Consider the following 21,375-nt stretch of genomic DNA (forward strand, 5'->3'; position numbering starts at 1 on the left):
CATAATCAGGATTTCAGCATAGACAACATTTTTGTAAGCATGTATTTTTAGCAGATCTGGGCCTTGTGTGAAAGCGCGTAGATTGGATTATGGTTTTAATGTAAAGTAATTTGGAATTAGACCATTTCAGAGCAGGGAATGACCTCTCTGTAGATGAGGGCTTCCATAAATCAAAAAAAAAAAAAAAAAAGAGTTAAAAATCCTGTATTTGCCACTTTTACTATAACTTTAGAACAAAACAGCTACACTGACTGGTGTATAATGTTCCACTATTAAAAGCATACCCATAGATCTAATCCAATACAATTAATAAACATTTCCCAATATAGTTCCTCTCCATTTCTTTTGATTTGGAGTATGGATCAGGTTTATAATTATGGAAAAAAGTCTATAAAAAACTGGATTTCTTCCTTCTCTGAAATTCTGACATAAGAAAAATATAGAAAATCATTATTACGCTGAGTTCTGTCATATATTCCTGAGATGAAAAATTGCAAGCTGATAGTTCCCTAACTTGTTGCTTCATACATTCAACCTTAAAAAATTTTTTCAAATGGCATTTGCTATTGAACTCACTGCTGAAAATCTTATTGACTTGGACTATATAAAGATTTTCCTTTAAAAAGGAGCAAATAACATTCCTACCTAATTACTTGAAAGTCACTGCAGTGCACAAATGGCTATAAATTAAAATATATTTCTCCTTACAGCTACTCCTATTTATCTGCCAATTACAACTCCATAATCTTATTATTGCTGCTCTTTGTCAATAACTTCAAAACCTCTTGTTCCAGGTTTATAAAAAGCTTATAAATAATTTCTCTCATCTTTAGCTAAAGGCAAAAAACCAGCAGCCTTTCATAATAATAATAAAAAAAAGCCCCAACTCATAACAGACAAAGAAATACCTGTGTGCTCAGTTCCCAGAGGCTGAGAACTTCCATACAGATCTCTGTTCTTCCAGGATTCCAGTTGAGCCACCTAGTTACTACTTTGGCACCACTAACCCTGTTTCTAGTAATGGTCTCTACAGACCATCTTTACTCCTGCTAATTTCTTAAGAGATTGCAGAGGAGGCTGCAGAGAGATGCTCTGCTCCTGATGGGAATCAGCTGTCCTTTCTGATCGGCTGCAGAGAGTAAAGGTCCTGCAGCTCTTGCTCTTCTTGCTCTAATATACAGAACATGCCCAGTGATGCAGATGCTTTCTGGCAGCCTGAGAAAATGCCAGCTCCAGAACAACAGCTGTAGCCTGCCCACTGACATAAACCTGAATCATTCAACTTGTGACATAGGTAAGTTTAGGATCCTACGGAGATTTCTGACCCTCAAAGTGCATTTTTTTATTTACAGCGCTTAGCTTCAAACGCAGCCATTTACTTCCCCATGTGATAATGAATGCACTAAAGCCTCCTGAGAGCTTCATTAAAAGTGTCACCTGATATTTTTGGCAAATTGCATATTCCAAACTGGAGTACAAATACCTATATTCACAAGAGGAGGTACCTACAGCCTTGTATTTGTTACATACAGATTCAAAAGCAAAAGTTTGTAACAGAAATAAAAACCGTACACGGTGCAGAGGAAAGAAAAAAGCTTCCAAGCATAAGGGAAACATGAGACTTTTTCTTAATATCTGAGTATAGACTGCAACATTAGCAAAGTCTATTTCAAAGAGCAGCCAGATAAACTACAAACAGCACATGTACGATTGACAAATTTCCTTCTTTGAAAGTCATTGTCTTCTGACCTAACTGACATTTTTCAATTCTTTGGGCACAGGCTATGGGGTTTTTTAATCTGTTATAACAATGAATTTTATATCCTAGGAAGTGTAAAAAATAAAATAGCTCCAAAGTCCTGAAGAGCAGATGTAACATTTTTAATTCATCCTTCCAGTTGTCATTCTTCTGCTTTTCTCCCCTGAAAAGCTTTGTTGTTTTACCCGATGCGTGTCAAAAGCATACTTGACTCCAGATGCGCTTTCCAGGTATTTATAACACCCGAGCTTTTAAAGTACAAGCAGAACAAAATCTGGAGTGTGTTACTATGGGGCCCTAAGACTTTTTGCAAGAAACTATAGTGATTCGTGAGAACGTAAACCAGCCTTGATTTAGGGCCGTTGAACACAAGCAACACAAGTGAACTCTTGTGTTACAGGCAATATAAATCGAGGATAACATGAGCAGTAATAATAGGACTATGCCCTCCAAAAGGTTGAAATAAGAGACAGAAAATATTATCATTTGGTTTACTTTGAAGGGGAAAAAGAAACTTAGTGACATTGTCAATATGTTCATAGAAAGAGAAGCAATCAAAGAGAAATTGTTTTTACAGGCAGTAAAAATACTCCACTATTTACTGGTCCCCTCCAGCCCAGTTGGACAAGTGTCCGGTACCCAAGAGCGACTTGGTTTCTATAAAATTCAACTTCCCATTGTTTACAATTCACAGTATGTTGAAAAACTCCTGATATGAACCTAACCTCCTAGTTTTCTATTACTCCCAGCCAGCCCACAGTGGAGGACTTTGGGCTGATGCTCAGGGAGCACCGGTGCCTGTGGCACTGTGCCACCAGCCCTGCTGCAGCCACACAGGGGCCCACGAAGAGGGGCTTAGAGAGAAGGAGCTGATAAGGGCCACATCCTGCCTACAATGCACGGCAGCGAAAGGAAGGGCTGCTGTGCGTCAGGGTTATTATACAGCACAAGGTTTGGAAACCCAGAGACCATAATTAAAAATGTTCTTTGGCCACTGCCACAGGAGGAGGCTGACAACCGCACGATGGAGCAGGCACTGGCTTGCAGCCATGCAGGGCTTTTTTTTTCCCCTCCTGGCTTGAGGCCTGTGCTCTGTTTCAGTTTCATTTCACTCCGGTGAATCCCATTGCTGTGCTAGCTGGGAAATACAGGACGTCAATTAAATACTTCCAGTAATGATCTCTTGCATAATGTATGTCTGGTTTAGGTACAGCTACCAATCATGATGGCAAACTCATAACCATGACTGAATTTGATTCCAGAGATTATAAAATTAGATACACTTGGATGAACTAAAAAATGCTCTGTTTGCATGTTTTACTTATGAATTTAATGAGCAAAGTATATCTTTTTATAGCATTTTAATGTATTTCTTTCAAGCTTCCTTCCCTCCTCAAAGTCTAGTAGCAAAGACCAATCAGAAAAGAAATACAATAAAGAACACACATATAAAAGGGTATTGAATAGTTTGTAGCTCATTAAGAGATTCAAAACTGAAGAAGATAATTGCCATTTCCGAGAAAATGACAGGGATAAAGGTTTATAATTTTCTCTAGCCCTAAATATAAGTGGTTTTTTGTATCTTCCTATTTGGTAACCCACCAATGCTGCAGCTGGAGTCTACTCCTGTATTTCTTTTTTCACTGAAGGACTACTTGCAAAACACAAACATCCCTCTTGTTTTCCAACAACGTTAGCTCTAAATAATTTATTTCTTAACCTTAACACAATTTTTATGGTTATAACTTCTCAACAAACATTTTTGAGTATTCACCCATTAGTATTTTCTCATCTTGTATCATAACCTTTCAGTGAATTGACTTCCCAAAATCTGGTGCAGTACATTATTTGTTTTTTAACAGTATAATCAATTGCATCTCCGACAAGAATGATTTACCTTAGATATTTTATTTGCTGGGATTAGAATTTACAAGATTTCAGTTTCCCTGGGCTCTATAAATACTCCTGGTTAGAAAAATCTATAAGCAAGAAAGACTCTTACATCTAGATTTGCATCTGTACATGACCTGTGTCTGAGAAAAAGAAAGGAAATATCTTACGATCTGGACCTGTGAAAACAGACACTCATAAACTTTTAGTATAAAATACCTCCCCTCTTCTACTGCCTTACTTGCATAAATTTGTGTCTCCCCTCATTTTCAGCAAGCTCCCACTTCTGACTGTAAATACAAGACACATATATAGCAAATCAAATGCCTTGGCTGAACAGGCTTTCACCAGGTTTGGTAGGACTATTCTACTGGGGAGTCTCACCTCAAATATTTGCTCAGCTGCTAACCTGGAGCTTTGTATTGATACTATGGTTTGTCTCCAAGGACATCCAGCAATAGAAGTTTCTTCTGTACTTCTTCAGTAGAAGACATACAATTTGATGCATGTCAGGCTAACTTATCTTTCATCATTCAGAGATGATCTAACCGACCTTTCAATCAGTACCCTAAATGATAGCCTGACTTCTTTAAACCAGGTATCAGGAATACCAGGAATATTTATTAGTTTCTTTTCTCTACTGATGAAATTAAAAGGTCTTTTGCCCATGAAAGTGACCGCAAGAATTTTTTTTTGAGACTCTCTCCAGGATTTACCAAAAAAATCATAGCTGTGATAAATATAAAGCTGCATATATGGTTTAATTGCTCATCTCTGAATAGTTTCAAAGTGGTCCAGTAAGAATCCAGAATACCTGCAATTATCATATACAATCCCTCCCAGTCATCCCCAACAGGTCAGTGATACCATGCCCACTTGCCTATAAAAATCTCCATGATATTTTCATTCTGGTTTATACGACCTAACCCCAGGTGACCTATAATTCTCCTCCTCCAGCCCTGTTCTCCAGACCCACACAGCTCTAGGCTGGGGTATGCAGGAAAATCAGCAAGGCAAGCTTGAGCAGCAGTGAGGGGCTGGCACCACCCAGGGCTCCAAAACACTCCTGCCAATGCACGCTTCTCACTGCATTGAGCCTGTCAGCTCACTTAGGGAGCTTCAGGGAGCTCCCTAAAGTAACCGAAAAGACTTTGAACATTAAAAAAAATACTAACTGCCACATTTCCTCTTCTCTCAGTTTCTTTCTCCAGATGGTGCTCTCTGGAGAAGAGCAAAATTCCCCTCTCTTGAGGGCTCCACCTAACCCATGGACCATAAAAAGGTTTGTAAAAAAGAGGTAAAATATGTCCACCAGGCTTTTTTGTTTTCACAAGTCCAGTGATATTGTATTGTAATAAACTTAAAAAAAAAAATCCTTAAGAAGACATTCATTAAAGAGGAATTGATGATTACCATATCTCTTATAAACTGCTAGTTTGTAGTACAAACAATACTTTTTAAACAAATGAATTATGTCTCATCTTAGTACTTGATTAATCAAGATTTCATGCATTTAATATTTCTGAACCAGCATGAGATGATTTGCTTTAATAGTTTCTTTAACTGGTGAGAGTAACAAAAAAAAAATCACTTTTTAGAGAGAATATGAAAATTCCAAATAATATCAAACCTCTCGGTTGGATTTGATAAGGATAAATTATTAAAATACAGCCTGCAGCTAAGTCTATTATTAAAGGGAAATTATTCTCAACAAACCTATATAGTGCTCAGAGGAGTATAAAGATGAATGCTGGAATTTCATTATCATCATATACTGGGCAAATTCAACCCTGGAAGTTCCTTCAGGTTTCCATGTAAAATACATAGTACCATAGAATTATAGAATGGTTAAGTTGGAAGGGACCGTAAAGATCATCAAGTTCCAACTCCCCTGACATGGGCAGGGACACATCCCACTAGACCAGGTTGCTCATTAACCTCAAATTACATCATCTCTGTAACAGTAGTCTGAACACAGTACAACAAAACTTAATAAATTACAAGAAGCATGTATTACATTCCAGTCATCAGCTGCAGATTACATGTTTTATTTTTAAAGCCTTTCTGCATAAAACTCTGTGGGTCTTTGAACTTCTGCCCGCTTTCCACCACTATCTTCAGCCAGGTCTGCCATCAGAATTACCTGGAAGGTCTCAAATATCAGGGCTGAGCTATCATCACTGATGAATATGTGGTAAGATAAAGTGTGACGCAGAACCAAGAGGGAATTATGCAAGAAAATTGGACTCCTCAGGAAGAAAATTAATTTCTTTCATGCTTGGGATTCCTGCAATAAATTCAATTTCATGATCCTTTACTGGAGATCTAAACAAATTTCAAGAGTAAAGGTTCTGGAAAAATGTACACCTTGCAGTTCCTATATGTGCCATATATGACGAAAACCACTGAGATCTAATTTATTGATGGAGAAATGACCCTCTCTTTAAAGCCTACTATTTTGTAGTCCTTCCTTTTCTCTTTGTGCACGGATTATACTACTAACCTTTTTGCTTATTGATTTTTTATATTATATATCATATTGGATTTATCATACACACACTTACATTTCCATCCTTAGATATATCCTTTTATTTCTCCCTCCTAGCATTTTAAATTCAAAGATTTAAAATACAGGAGTGTAGGGCTTATAGGATAAATTGCATAGGGATGGTACTATATATAGCATATGGACTGTATTAAGAAACAAAACAAAACAATAAAATGTAGCCAGACAATGAATAATTCTCTCCACACCAGGTCCCTGAGCATTCATATAGAATGACAGAATATCTCAAGTTGGAAGGACCCCTTAAGGAACACAGAGTCCAGCTCCCAGCTCCTTGCAGGACTATCTAAAACTTAACCACATCAAGTTTACATCAATATTTGGACGTATGTCTCTGTACAAATACGTCATTCCCTAATCTTTGTGGGCAACGTATTTCACCTGCTCTCCTCAGACCGGGAGACAGGCTGAGCTTTGCACCGTCTGATCTTCATAACGGAGAAAGTTTCCACTTTCTCTGTTGCTGGGAATGGAGAACTCCTCAGTGCCTAAGGACAGGCTGGGTTCAGTTCTCCACTGTGTAACACCTGCCCTGTGGTAGCTTCTCCTGGGGCTGCCTGCGTAAGGACTTGATCACCAGGAGACCCTGCAGCAGCAACAAGATGAGAACAGCAACACCGGAGGTAGACTGATCCCTGGAATAATGTGAAAGCACATCATGCCCTGGATTTATTTTCTTAGTTTTGTGGCTAACCTTAAGCCTCTGTTTGAAATACGAGACCCAAGTGTGCACTGTGCTGGAAGCAAAAATGTGGTTTGTAATGATACGGGGAGACTGTGTCAGCAGGAGAGACAGCTGAGCCAAACGCATCCGCATTTTGTGCCTTGTCTCAGATTACTGAACTTCAGCCCTCAGTAAAACAGATCTCCAGTCCTCATGGCTACAGAAACAGCCTTCCATTGGGAAGGCACTTGCAGGCTCTTCCAGAGTCTGCTGGCAGCGTGCAACATTGACTTTGAGATAGGCACTCCCAACTTAACCTCACAGAACTGCTATTTACTAAAACCATTTGGTACCTTTGCTATTCAGAGGTACTTTGCTTTGTTCTCTTCAGTTAATTGACCACCCAGCACAGCTCTCGACTGGAGAATTCTGGGAAATTCCATGAAAAAAGTCAAGCTGTACTTCATGTATCAGAGGGGACAGTTTGGGACACTTTGCTCTCAGAATACTTATGTTTTATTCGGTGCTCTAGTTAGTAGATGCATAAATAAAGTAAAAAGGATGTTCGAACACTGCCGCTGCTTCTCTACAAAAGCTGACTGGAAATTAACTGCCTTTTACTCTAATTTTGAAATTCACAAAAGCTAATTATGAAACAGAGCTGTTTGTAGGTGCCTCCAGTATATCATTGACTTGACTGATAACTTACACATAAACATTAATGATTGTTACTGAGATATTTAAAAGACCGTAATTGTTCCTACAAGACTTACTACAAGGGAAATAATTACCTTTACAGAAGTTTTTGACAAACACTAAATTGTAAGGGATTATACATTTACTTACAAAGCCAGACTGTCAAAAATGACACTCATCCTGTGCAGTTATACAGAGCCCAGCAATATCTGCAAGGATTGACTTTTCCACTTAAGACTTGAAGGTATTTACACAAGTCTTATTTCAAACACTACCTGGCTTTCCGATCCTCTCACTCATAGACATCTCCTTTTATTTGGACAAAGGGTGCCACAACAAGAGCTTGAATCCTGCTAAGGCCAATGTTTGTTATGTGACCAAACTCCCAGACAGAGCTCCCAAAGAAAATGACAGAAAGGTCCCAGCTGACTTCGATAAGAACAGTTGCAAAAAGGGAAATAAAACAACTTATTGGTATTCTTCTAAAAACAAAACCCCTTTGAAAATCGATGGCACATAAAGCTGAAAACTCACAGAATAAGTTTAACCAGAGACTGAATGTAGCATAATAAAAACATTTGAAAAGAACTAATGAGACTGATTTTAGCTTCAGAAAAACATTTATATTGCTATTTGGGCTGGATGTGTTGCCAGGAAGCTATTTTGAATTCTAGGAAAATCCACATTAGCCACAATGTCCAGCAGAGAAGCTAGCCAAGGCAGAAAAAAGTCATAAAGATGTAAAAATTTTATTTTTTCATTAAACTATAGCGGAATATTTTTTCATGTATCTATTTGGAAAAGAACCTCCACGCTTCTCTGTGTGTGCTGCTTACTGACATGCTCATTAGAAAAAAACACACTTACAAATTGACTTATCTGGGGAAGCTCAAATGCAGCATTAATCACTGATACACAGTAATGGGGATAATGTGGGGCTCATTCATTCTGGCTGAGGACAAATTATGCCTCACTGCGTCAGTTCAGTTCTCTGTGCTGCAAGGCTGAGTCACCCAGCACTGAAACCCTGCAACCTCTCTTGGGGTCATCTGGTGGAGCAGCCACTTTAATGCCCAGAACACCTGGAAGAAGGGCATCTTCAGACATTATTCCTCCAGAACCAACCACATACATTTTACTTGTACCCAATGCCACCTCTGCTCTTCACATTCAGAGCCTCTGCAGTCCTCTGTGTCCTCCCCTCTGGGCTGCCAGCTCCTAAAAGCCTGTGCTGAGAACTCCATAGATCGACAGTCTTCAAGAAGAATCTGTTACAAGTTTTATTATTCAAGCAAAAGTTGAACTTAAAAGACTATGTTCAAAATTGTTTTACTGTGAACAAATATTCTCCTCTCCTGGCTTTGCAATGGGTAAAGCCATCTCCTCTTAAAAGTAGACAGCAATTGCTCCTCATCTTTAATGGAAAAGTTACTGTTGTGTTTAATACTCTTTTTCTATGAATACAGCAATATGAGTGCTCATCTGCTAGGGACACAAAAATGTTCTTTTTCTCTAATACTCTTTTAGTTTTATCATCTTTGTGGAAGACAACTGTGATGGAACTTTGAGGTTTGACATGTTTGAATAAAATATGAAAGACTGAATTGAAATAGTGGCATAGTTTTACCAGACTTGAATTATTTGAAAGGCATTCTACTTAAATCATAGCTGCCCAATTTTAATTGCTTGAGATAGAGACTTATTTTCCTTACTTCTGGAAATAATATTGCCATATTAGTAGGCTGCGAATTGTGTGCTGACATTTTGTAAAAAGACAAAGATTAATCTGGGTAAAAAAATTCCCAGTAATACACAATTTATGAGTGAAGCAAGTTCACAGGCTACCATTGTATGAGTTCTAATAATAGTTCCAAAATATGATTTAGGTTGGTATCTGAATCATGGGAACCCAATTTTTAAAAGTCTTTACAGCATCTCAGTCTGAACCCATCATGTACCGTGAAAAATCACTACCATTCCACATTACTTCCTGGCTTTCCAACAGCTTGTTGCATAAGGAGCAGAACACCATTTTGCAGACTTTATACTCATGAAACTTGTCAAGTGCAAACTCAACTTGCAATTGATAAACTGAACTTTGAAAGCAGAGCTCACAAAATTATTGCTAATCTCGGAGATTGGATAGCATTTATGTTATCAAATGCATATCCTTCACCCCAAAAACTATTCTCCTGAACGAAGTGTCATTGTATTCATACTAAGTCAAAGCAAGAGTAAAATGCTAAGAAAAGGTGCTTTATAGCTATTTTTCAGTAATGGCATGTTGCAAATAAGCTTGCAAATAAGCTTGAGGCCAAGAAGGTGTCCTCCAGCTTCATACACAACATAGTACTCAAGAACATTTAACTGACATGGTCCCCTCTGTTTCATTTCTGTGTGATGCTCCTTTCAGCCTGAAGTCCACACATCTCCCAGCCATCACACAAGTTAAACAGCTTTGTGCCCAGAAAGAATTGAACAGAAAATTTCTCAGCACATGAAACCAAAATGAAAGTCATGTTGGAAATTGAACAAGTCCCGCTCTTCATTCTAAGCCAAGAGCGGGCAAGTGTCTCAACATGTTGAGGCCACAGGAGCAGTGGACACACCATGCAGTCCTTGTCAGATAGCGCTGAAGCGGTGATACATGCTACACGCTAAGAGACCTGCATTTCAGTCAAGACAGAAGAGCAGATGAAATCTTTGGAGTGTTTGGAATTCTCTGGAAAGAAAGTTGCAGGACTAATTGAATGGGTTATTATTAGGCTTAAAACCAAATGAATCAAGAAACCACTAGACTGGCAATGGACATGGTATTTAAAGCTTTACAAAAAGAATGCACTGTTAATCCCCTAAGGAGTGCAGCAGACATACTTTTAAGGCTATATATTATTCAGTTTTTCATTTTGCACTGTCTTGGGAAGTCGAGCCTTTCACTGAAAAGTGGTTTTCTTTCCCTGTCTGTGGGGTCAGTTCTCTCTAAGACATCCAGGATGGATAGGTATTAGGTACCTATTAGATTAGTAATTACTGTCTGAGAAAAAAAACAAAATTCTGATAAAGAGTATACAAAAAGTTGGAAATAGTACACAATTTCACTATAAAACTAATTTTTAAAAGAGTTAGGTATAGCTAGAAAAATCTATAACAAAATAAGCATTTACAGTTTAAAATGACTGCACAGCAAGGCCCAAGTAATCCTAATTTCTTTCTTGAAGACATCTAAAACCCCATCATTCTTTCTTTGTGCATTCTTATAAAGCAATTAATAACCTTACAAGAATAATTAATAATTAATACTACTAATAAAAAGACTTGCATAAAGAATAAATTTTAGTTTTGGAAAGAAAACTGAAGGTACAAATAATCCAAGGCATTTCCTTGGTTTTGATGTAAGATTAAAAAAAGTACTAATTTGTCAGTGAAGCATCTTTTATCGTGACAAACCTATTAGCTATTGTAGCAGAGCAGCATGACGGATGGTATCTGCTACCTTAATATAAAACCCATTCAAACTATTTTCTGGCCCAATCTATCACATGAGGCAAGCATCAAAGATGTACAGTAAAAGTACAATCAAAGCAGTGTAAATTTTGGTAAAAGATTGAGTCATACTTCAATATAAAAAATTAAAATGAAGTTGTGGAAGCCTCGATAGCACTGAGCAGCACAATGCAGAGCATTTGCTACAGAGTGTCTTTAGAACAACTTTGACATTTTGCTTTACATATACTTTAATTAAATCCAGCTATATATTTTATAAAATCACCAGCTCCAGGTACTGAGACACTTATGGTCAGAGGAACTACTGCTCTGGGTCAAGCTCTGGGCCATTACACTTAGTAGTCTGTCTCTGGCCAGCGTTTTGCCAAGGCAAAGGAGAATCCAAAGCACCCCCGAGAGCCTGGGTGCTGCGGCTGCTGCAATGGGGCAGGGCAGACACCTCTAATGCTGCCTCCAAACCTCTCGCTCTTAGCATATAATCGCTACGCTCCCTCTTTTTTCCACATATAAAAAGGAAAGTCTCCCTACTTGTTTCAGAGGGAACCTAGCAGGACAAAACCGAAGCAAACAAATAACCAAACATCAAATGCAACAGCGAGACTTGTAGATGACCAAGCAAATTATTTCCATGCACTTACTGCTGCCCGTGCTTTCTATGCAGTGACAATACTGTTCTTCACATCTAGGCAGGGACACAGACTGCACGAGCTCGTGTCTCTGAATCAGTCGCAATAGCAGATCCCCAGCATGCAAAGACAAGGTAGTCTCAAACTAGCTTGCTTCCAAAAAGCTACAAAACCAGGTTTGGTTTTTTTAAATCAAGAAACGAAAGTCTTGGTAATGTCACTCAATAAGCGCTTTCAAATTACTGTATGTTGCTAAGCCCAGTCAATAAAGCAATGTCTTCAGGCAATCAAAGGTACCTTTTCTGCAGCGTGGTACTTCAGCACAAAAGACAGCACTTGGTTTTGGAGCACTGAACCAGCTGCTCAGCGCACGAAGAAGCTGCTATATTCTAGGACAGTCTCAGTTGGGGAGCCGAGTCCCCTTGTGTTGATTTAATTAGCACTGCTGGAAAATGTAAATGACGGAAAGAGACGCTGTGCATTGTGCAAAAATTACATTGTGCAAAATATGTGTGCTTACATAATGTGCTTCAACAAAGCACCGAAATGCTGCTGTTCCCAGGAGCTCCAGGCAGGCAGATGGTGGGCACTCCAGCAAGAGCGTGCGCTTCGCCTGCAGAGAAGCGATGCCCTCAACCTCTGGGGAAGAGTCTGCTGCTGCACTTCGGTAACACCCCCGTTTGCTGATCCACGGAACAAAACACAGGATTACAGCTGGACTCCAATTGCTCACTCTGCATCCCCGGAAGCAGGAAGGTGTCACAACAGGGGACAGAAATGAGATGACAGAGTTCTAGGTTCACTTTGTTACCCTTCAGGCACGTTGTCCCCTGGCTATGATCTACTGGACTGAAACCAATACAGTCTGGGGTTCAAAAGAATGCTTAGTTGTTTCATACAGAATTTATTACATTATCACAGTTGTTACTTAATTAAAAGAGAAAACTAGCAGGCTAAAATCATGGGACAATAAAGAATTTGGCAAGCCAATGAGGTGTGGATTAATAGTTACACATTTCCAGCTTTATCTGTGCGTGTTAAGGTCAGTATCAGTGTGCATATGGTACAAAGCCATAAAAGTGCCTCAGATATGAATATTGTGGAGGAGGATGTGCCTCTAATTTCACCTGTCTTTCTCTGTTGAGATTTTGATGCATATCTCATAAAATATTTGATCTGTACTTTCCCAATACCATTTCTTTCCTCTAGTGCTACAGACCCAAGGTACTACAAGTAAGCTTTACACCATATAAGAAATGTCAGCAACCAATTTCCCTTTTTTTTTTTTTTTTACAGCTTGACAATATTAAACTAGCATGCAGAGATCATGGAGAGATCTATGTTTTTAAATCAGGACGGCAGTAAAAATTTTCTGTTTCTATAAGACTGCAATAAAAAGGAAATTAAAACAATAAAGGGCCAGATTCTTGGATCCTTGTGCAGCTATGATAAAGAAAAACTTATGTTCATCTCATGGATTCTCTTCTACACACATAAAGATTGAAAGGAAACAGAAGAGCCTCAGCATCAGCTTCAATTTTTTACCTGTATCCATTTTAAAATACAACTGTGAGGCCTTCTAGAACACACACTGGTGGACTTGGGCCTCGTACACAAAACAATGCTAGTGTTCAGGTGGGACTGCTTACTCATCATATACAAATAAGCTCAAATAATGCTTATGCCACAGTGAGTCTGCATTCAGATTTCAAGAGTATAAGGTGTCAGAGCAGAGACAACAGAAATGCGTCCAGAGGCTTATATTTAGGATCTCTTCAAGTCTCTTCAGCAGACAGACGAAGAAGGATGATAACACAGGAAGAAACAGCGATTGTTCTATATAATAAATAAACTGCATCATTCACTGTACTTTAGGAAGGAGCTTTTTTGTTTTGGGAGTCCCTTCAGACTGAAATGTGCTAAGCCTTCCATTTGAATGTTGAGGTTGCTTTTTGTAGGCTCCTTGAGCTGCCAAGTGATCCCCCAAAATCATGTTAGTTTACGTGACAGAACTGAAATAATGCATTGGTATCACTCTATTTGAAGTTCTCAAAAACTGCCTAGATATCTGAAAATATCTATCTAAATATCTAATATTTAAAACCATGTGGCTTGGGGATCAATATTAATAGACAACTTGTTCTACCTATTGACCTTTCATATATTAGCAATTCTATAAGCACTTAGTTATGCTTTGGCCCAAAACATGTTGGACATATTAATACATGAAGAATGCCGCACAAAAATTTGCACTGATGCTCATATTGTAGGTGAGATTTTCTGAGTAATTTAAATCTTTGACACTTCAGTTCACAAAAATCCAATTCACTGCTTAAGGGCATGAAATGTACGAAGACACCCTGTCTAGAATAGCTTTCTTTTCCTTTCTTTTGTTCTTTAACATTTCCCTACTTCTCAAAATCTTTCCTTTTACCTTGAATTCCAGCTTCCTTCTACTCTTTTTCTTCCCCTGTTATACTCTCATCTTGCCTTTCCCACCTCTCCCTCTTTTCTTTAAGCTCTTGGTACCTGCTCACTTTCTAGCAGGACAGCCCAAGCCTGCCGTAAGGTGGTGAGTGCTGGAGTGAGCACCAGCCATCCCAGTCACATCGAGTCCACCCCAGAAGAAGCCATCTCTGAAAGCTCAAAGCTCCTGATGTCCCAAACAAGCGAGTGAGTGCAAGTATCTGACAGGTCTTTATACATCTGCATGAATCTAACACATCTATGTCCTTATACCTATTTCATGTAATAGATGTCGGAGCTAAGGAAATACCTTACAAAAAAGGGAAGATCTGTGTGTGTCTGTATCAGCATAGCACAAGCCAACTAGCACAAGTCAACCAGCTTAAAGGCTTTCAGTACCTCTACAATATTGAGGGGGAAAAATGCTTTTGCTTGCAATTAAAGAACATCATAAAAGAAACACCATGTAGAGCCCCTACTAATGATCAAATATTTCTTACAGAACTATCTAAAGCAAGTTGCAATAGTGTTGGCATCACAGTTTAACTTAAACCGAGATTCAGTACTAGCTCTCTACAGCCTGAGAGAGAGTATTTAGAGCCAAGGAACTCTTTTGTTTGAACTGAGAAGGTGAGAGAAGTGCAAATCACATTTTCCCCAGAAAAAAAACAACACAGCAACCAACAAAGCAACCAAAAACATTTCAAGAAGTTTCTAAATGTGTAATGTTGGTTGAAGCTTGGAGTAAACCATCAGAAAGACTGGCTGGCTGTTTCAAGACAGACTTCAGTTGAATCTATGTTCCTATTTGTGAGGTGAATTCAGAGGTATTCCACAAAGGCCTCTGATTTTTTGTGTTTTAATTAAACAAATGGAGGAGAGATATTTCAAAGAAAATTGAGTAGTCTCTCCTGTACTGCAGTCTACAGGTAACTTTCTAATCATCAAAAGACCAAAGATACCTGGAAAAAAGAAGCTGGTTTTTGTTCTTAAGGAACACATAGAAGACTTACTAGTTCACCAGTTGTCAAGGAAGAGCTGGCAGATGCCCTAATTCAGAAAGGGAACAGTCAATGTATGGAGTTAACAGCTTTTTTGGTTGGAGATATTTCAACAATGAAGGGAATGCCGTACATCAAGGAAAACCAAGAGGAAAGCTAACACCTGAGGATACTGCCAGCATTGTAGTGTCTCCTAAAAATTATCAACTAATATTGCATGCTTTTGTGAATGGTTAAAGAGAGGATATATCTGTGTATTAGCAAATAGTGTGGTGCAATGGCAGCAGAGCAGTAGAGTGACTGGTTGAGGACCTAGCATCCAGACTGTATGTGCTTTCTGGCTGTTACTTAGTACTTGTTCTAATCTTATCCCAGGGACTCAGTGACAAACCCAGTACACATCCTGTGAGACTGATCTGCAGGATGAACTAAAATGCAACAAAGCAGGGACCATCAGGATATTTATTTCAGAAGAACATTCCTGATCTGAACTGAAATGCTAACGCATACGCTCCACATTTACTTTCTTGCTTACTGCCATTGGTACCCTCAACTCTTAAGAAAAATCTTTGTAACGACTGTAGATTTTATCCCCTCATCCAACAGCTGCGGAGATATAATGTGTAATGTGTGTACACATATTTCACTGAGTGTTTTGACGAAAGCAGTAACTAAAGCAGGTTTTGACTATATTTATAACTTTTTCAGTAACAGTTCAGAGGAATTCAGTTTGCAATCATTGCACAAATTCAATTAATTTGTGCTGGGAATAAATCACTATCCATTAACAAATGAGAATTGTACTGGTAATAATATAAAATTAATATCTCATTCCTGTTATAAATTCTTTCTTTTTATGCTATACTAACATACGTTATGCCTCTTCCTTTTGCTTCTGTTCTACAGGCAACACATAATGGTTATTTGTTGTCCTAACAAGTATCTGAAGAGATACTCAAGTACTATAGCTAATTTCATTATTATAATTATTGTTATTATTATTAACGGTAATAATCCTCATCACCCCTGTATTACTTTGTGTCCAAAATAGAATACCACAAGTGGAAAATGGATGTATTTTGGGATATACATCACAGAAAAAGAAAATTGTTACTGAAGTGTTACTGGAAAAATACTGGATATTATAAATAATTTATTCAAAGTTTCAGATTCAAAGTAGCCAGGCTGCCAAAGGCTACGGAAACAACGACTGGGTTAGAAAAATGTCACTGAGCAATTTGTATGTCCGTAAACATGGAACTGAGTATGAGATAGACCTAGTATTACTTTTTTTTTAGTTTTATGTTTTAAGGCAAATTACATTTTCTGAATTTATGCATCACAAATTTTGGGAAGTTAAAAGCATCACACAGAGAAGTCAGATTTATCATTTCATGGCTGGAGACTTGGAAAGATCAAAAACTACAGAAAGATAGGCCAAGGCATGCAGTTATATTTTAAGACCACACATATTGACGCTTGATGTTCAAGGTCAGAAAAAAAAAATCATTAGATCATTTAGTCTGACCTTCCACACGCTGCAGGAGACACTATTTCAGTCAGTGACTCCCGTATTAAGCCTATTAATTTATGTCTGCTATAGCAAGGGTCCAGGCTTGAAGATGAGAAAAGATGGAGACCTTCCTCTCTCTTTGGTAGTTTAGTTGGCCTTACACTTAAAAATTTATGCCTTAATTTTAATTTGAATGTCTCTGACTTCAGTTTCCAGTCCTTGGCCAGAGTATCTCACTTTCCCTGCAACAGTGAAATACGTGGAATAGCTCCATGAAAAAAGTTTGTACATTGTAAATGAAATAATTTTTTTTTCTTTTTTGCCCTGTTGTTGTTGAGCTGAACAAATGGAGGGACTGAATTTCTCTGGTTTTACATCTCTTGCATGTTTTTCCCTGCAGCTGATTTCTAATTTGTCTCCATCACGTCCAAAGAGAAGGGATTGGAGCTGCACATAGACTCCCCACCGACTCACCAAGAGCCACAGAGCACTCATGACTGAACCACAACTGAAATCAGGGGGAGTTTAATGCCTCTTTCCAGGAACTAATGGAAATCAATCCTTAGCTCTTCTGAAAAGCCCCCTGTCTTTTCACCCTGCCTATAAAATACTGTACATTTATGCATATTTCAGTATCAGAACAAGAAAGCTTTTAATGGTGATGCTCTTCCAACTGACAGTCACAGGACTCAGAAAAAGAAAAGATACAACTATTTAGGGAAAATGTTGAACGATTACAAAACAAGGTAGGAAATATTTTATTGCCACCATAAATCACTCTGTCCAATGACACCGGTGACCAGTATAAAATATGCTCTAAGGAACTATTTGAAAAGACTAAGTAATTTAGTGTTATTTCAAAGTCAGGCACTAAAATAGGAGGTGGATATCTATATGCTTGTGCTGATCTAAACGTAGACAACTTCAGCATCACAAGATAAAAATGAAAGAGAAAAACTGAGGTAACATAAATCAAACAGAAAAATATTTGCTAGAGGTAACAATAAAGTCTTAAATATTATTTCCTCTATGAAAACTGGACTTGCATATTCTTGCACAAATATCTTTACTAACTAGTTTCCATTTACTTATATATTTCCATAATTTTCACCTACTTGCCTAAAGTTTAAGGTACTCATATCCCTAAATAGTGAAGTTGTTTATGATGCAAAACAACCTCTATATTTTACAGCACAAAGTTACAACAGTAGAATCATGTTTCTCATTATTACTGAAAAAGTATCTTAAATCTTTTAAAGCTATCAAAATAAAACATTGCAATTTGATGGGAAAATAGGTGTTTTGGGACATCCTAATCATTGAGATTCCCTATCTCTTGGCTTCTTTTCTAGTAAACTTTTACACAGATTTAAAATGAGTATTAAACTATGATTCTTGTCAAAAAAAAAACATTTAAAACCTCACTCACTTTAAATTGTACGCATAATAGGAAGGCCAATAGAAAATCAGCCCCTTTCCATTTTTATCAGTTCTGCTATTATTAGTCATATGTAATAACAGAGACAGATCTAAAGCCACAGAAGACAAATATGTGACATTATATAATATTAAGTGATAAACTGTAAGCAATCATGTCATTAAGGAATATCAGAATATATATGTGCACAAGGGACAGAGTTAACACTATTCATTCAACCTTAACTGGTATTTCACTGCTTCTGAAGGCTTAATTGTCGAACATTAACATTCTTCTTACACTCTAGGGATGTACTTTATACCACTCTTTTTGCTAAGGCAAATGTTATTGTAGCTAGATGGTTTTTTCCTCCCCCTAAAGCACTCTGCAGATAGTTCAGTAGCTGCTATGCTTATACAGGAAAATATGTGTTGCTGATGAGCGGAACAAAATAATGACAAAATATTTCTAACCAACACAAGATATTTCTTGAAGTTTCCAAACTCTTTTTGCCACATCACAGAAGAGAGAAGACCACTCTGGATAGTAGTATTATATTAGACATTCTACTTAACATGTGATTCTTCTAAATAATTAATGTTCATACCTGGTTTTCTGCAGATCTAAGTCCCTCAAAAAAGGAAGATACAGCAGTCAATGCTCACAGAAGCAGATCTTTGATTATCCAGCATGAAAATTCTTATTTATAATCAATTATCCTTAGCCTACAGTAACAATAAGATTTCTCTGCTTTTCCGAGACCACGCTCTACATTATGGCATATGCCTATAATGATGGGTATGGTACATCACTCACACCTTTTGTATTACAAACACATTTCTTCCTGGAATAATGGGAACTCTGATTTCTTCCTGCATCTGAAAGACTGCTGACCTGGTCAACTAAAGTGTCACTATTCTGAATTGCTCCTGTGGCATAACAGGACATGTAAAATTAATGATACTCTAGCCTGGGCAGATTTTTTCCTACAGTGTGTTTTTAATCTTGTTTGTAAGCACCGCAGTTAAAAGTTTTCATCACTCAAGGTCTTAAGATACCTTCCTGCAGCATCCAGGAGTCCCACTGCTTTCAAAAGGAATTGATTTTGCCTTGGCCTGCATAATCAGGTACAATCCTTTCTGGCTGGTATGTTAATTTTTTGCATTCCAAATCAGATTCTACACAAAATGCTTTTTGCTGTAAAGGATTTTCTGCATTTTTAAAAAATCATTTGGGCTGGTCCTTTCTTGGAGAAATGTGAATTATCATTCCCCGAGAAGAAGCTTATGAGGGAGAGGATTTTCAACTTTTTGAGACTGTTTCTCAACCAGGATTTTTTGCTTGTTTGTCTCCAGTGCTGGTATGATTAAGAAAGGAAGTACCAAATTTCATTTCCAGCTGTTTTATCAAAAAATCTCAAGAAGGAACATAGCAAATATGGCTTGCTTGCTTTAATTATTTGAAAATTTTACAGGATTTGTTTTAAAAGCAATCTAAATTTGGATTGTAAATGGTATTAGTATTCAGTAGAAGTCTTCCATTTATTAAAATGTCATATATTCCTTCAAAAATTACTCTGGAAGATTCTTTTCTTGAAGTAAAACAGTTCTTTACAACATGTGTTCATTAAAAGACACAGAACATCAGTGAAATGTGCTACAGGCCTCTTAAAAATAGGATTTCATATATTGTGGTGTTAGCTGGTGTTAGGTTTGATAACAATTGTTTAAACAGGGATTCCTGGAACAGAGGCAGATTCGTTACAGGCGCCGTGATCGCTACTGCTGAGTGCGTTGGAGGTAGGACACATGCTGAAAATCAATGGAACTTCCCTTACCTCACTGCAGTATGAATGACTTTTCTCTGCAAGAATGAGCAGCTAACAAGTGATAAAAGCCTATAAAAAGACCAATATAGCTCTATATTTGATATTAAGGCTACCTTAAAAATGCTAGACGCACCAGAAAGCTGAAGGATCCAGTGAAGTATATAAGCCTTTAAAATAAAACATTGTTCTCTCTCCCTTGTATATGAGGTGGTCAAAAAACTAGTTATATTTTATGTGCTGAAGGTCAATTAGAATAATGCTCTCCTCCCACCCACGGAATGAAATCAGTTTAAATACCCACCTCCCAGGCTGTCTAATAAGTTCCTGCTGAGGTGCTATCTGAGAAGATCATTCACCAGCCTCTGCATTTGAAACCACCATTTAAAAGCAATTTGTAAAACCAGCATGTTTATGAAGTTGCATTCCGGACCATGCAACTGCTAAATTTACTGTGTTTGGAAATTCTAATCCTACTCATACCTACACAAAATGGGTAAGATCAAATTTCACAGATAATCTGCTGCTCTGCTTCACAACCTGTGATTTGCACATGAACATCTTTGCAGCAAAATATCTCAATGGTGTTTTCACATCAGTAGGTTTCAGCTGCAGCATGCTACACTTCTCCAAAAAGAAAATTGTTGTGCTGTTACAGAAAGACTTCTTAAAATATTTTGACCAGTCTCAGAAGTGTCTTGGGGATTCCTTCCAACTGGATTTTTACCATACCTATAAAAATACAATCTTTGATTTTCTTTAAGTCAATCACTTTACATTCTCATAGATTCAACTGTATAAAGCAGAAGTATTAGGCTGTTAGCAGCTGTTCTCATCAATCAGTTTGCTTCTCCCCATAGTCTTTACTCCCAAAGACAGCATTGTAGCTCTTACACTGCACAATCCTGAATAAAGATACCACTTTCATAAAACAGGAGAATGGCAGTTACAGAAAAAAAGGCATTATATCACTAAATCAAATCCTTTTCTATCCATTTGGTTTTGTCCCCTCTTCCTACACTTCTCATCTTTCATTTCTGTATTAATAGTAAAAAACTCTATGTGGCTCTATTATCCGTGAGGGTATAAATTTCAGATTCCTCTCAAAATCCCTTTAGGACAGTTACAAAACTGAAGGTACATATTTTTTGATGCAAAAGAAGATACCCGTGTCTAATCTTCTGAAGTTACAAGCTCCAGACAGGCCAGGGAGGCAGAGAGATGGAGGATGCCTGGCTGCTTCCTGTGGCTGCGGGGCACTGCTCAGGCTATTCGCAATTTTGACAGAGCTCCTTATTCCTCATCCATTTTTTCCCTGTGATACACCACTTGCTTTCATTCTCTTTCAGCTTTTAATTTCTTAAAGGCCTCCCTGATGTTGTTTTGAATTGTCAGGGAATTGATGCTACAGATATTGGAAAAGGAAAACTAAAATTGAAAACAAACCA

General features: G+C 37.8%; 1 protein-coding gene across 10 annotated transcripts in view; it reads right to left on the reverse strand.

Moving 5' to 3' along the window:
* MAGI2 (membrane associated guanylate kinase, WW and PDZ domain containing 2) overlaps positions 1 to 21,375 on the reverse strand; it is a 756,695-nt gene that overhangs the window by 529,776 nt on the left and 205,544 nt on the right. The gene's annotated exons all lie outside the window — the stretch shown is intronic.

The sequence above is a fragment of the Calidris pugnax genome, unplaced genomic scaffold (assembly GCF_001431845.1).
Source record: "Calidris pugnax isolate Ruff unplaced genomic scaffold, ASM143184v1 scaffold44, whole genome shotgun sequence".
In the NCBI taxonomy this organism is placed as follows: Eukaryota; Metazoa; Chordata; class Aves; order Charadriiformes; family Scolopacidae; genus Calidris; species Calidris pugnax.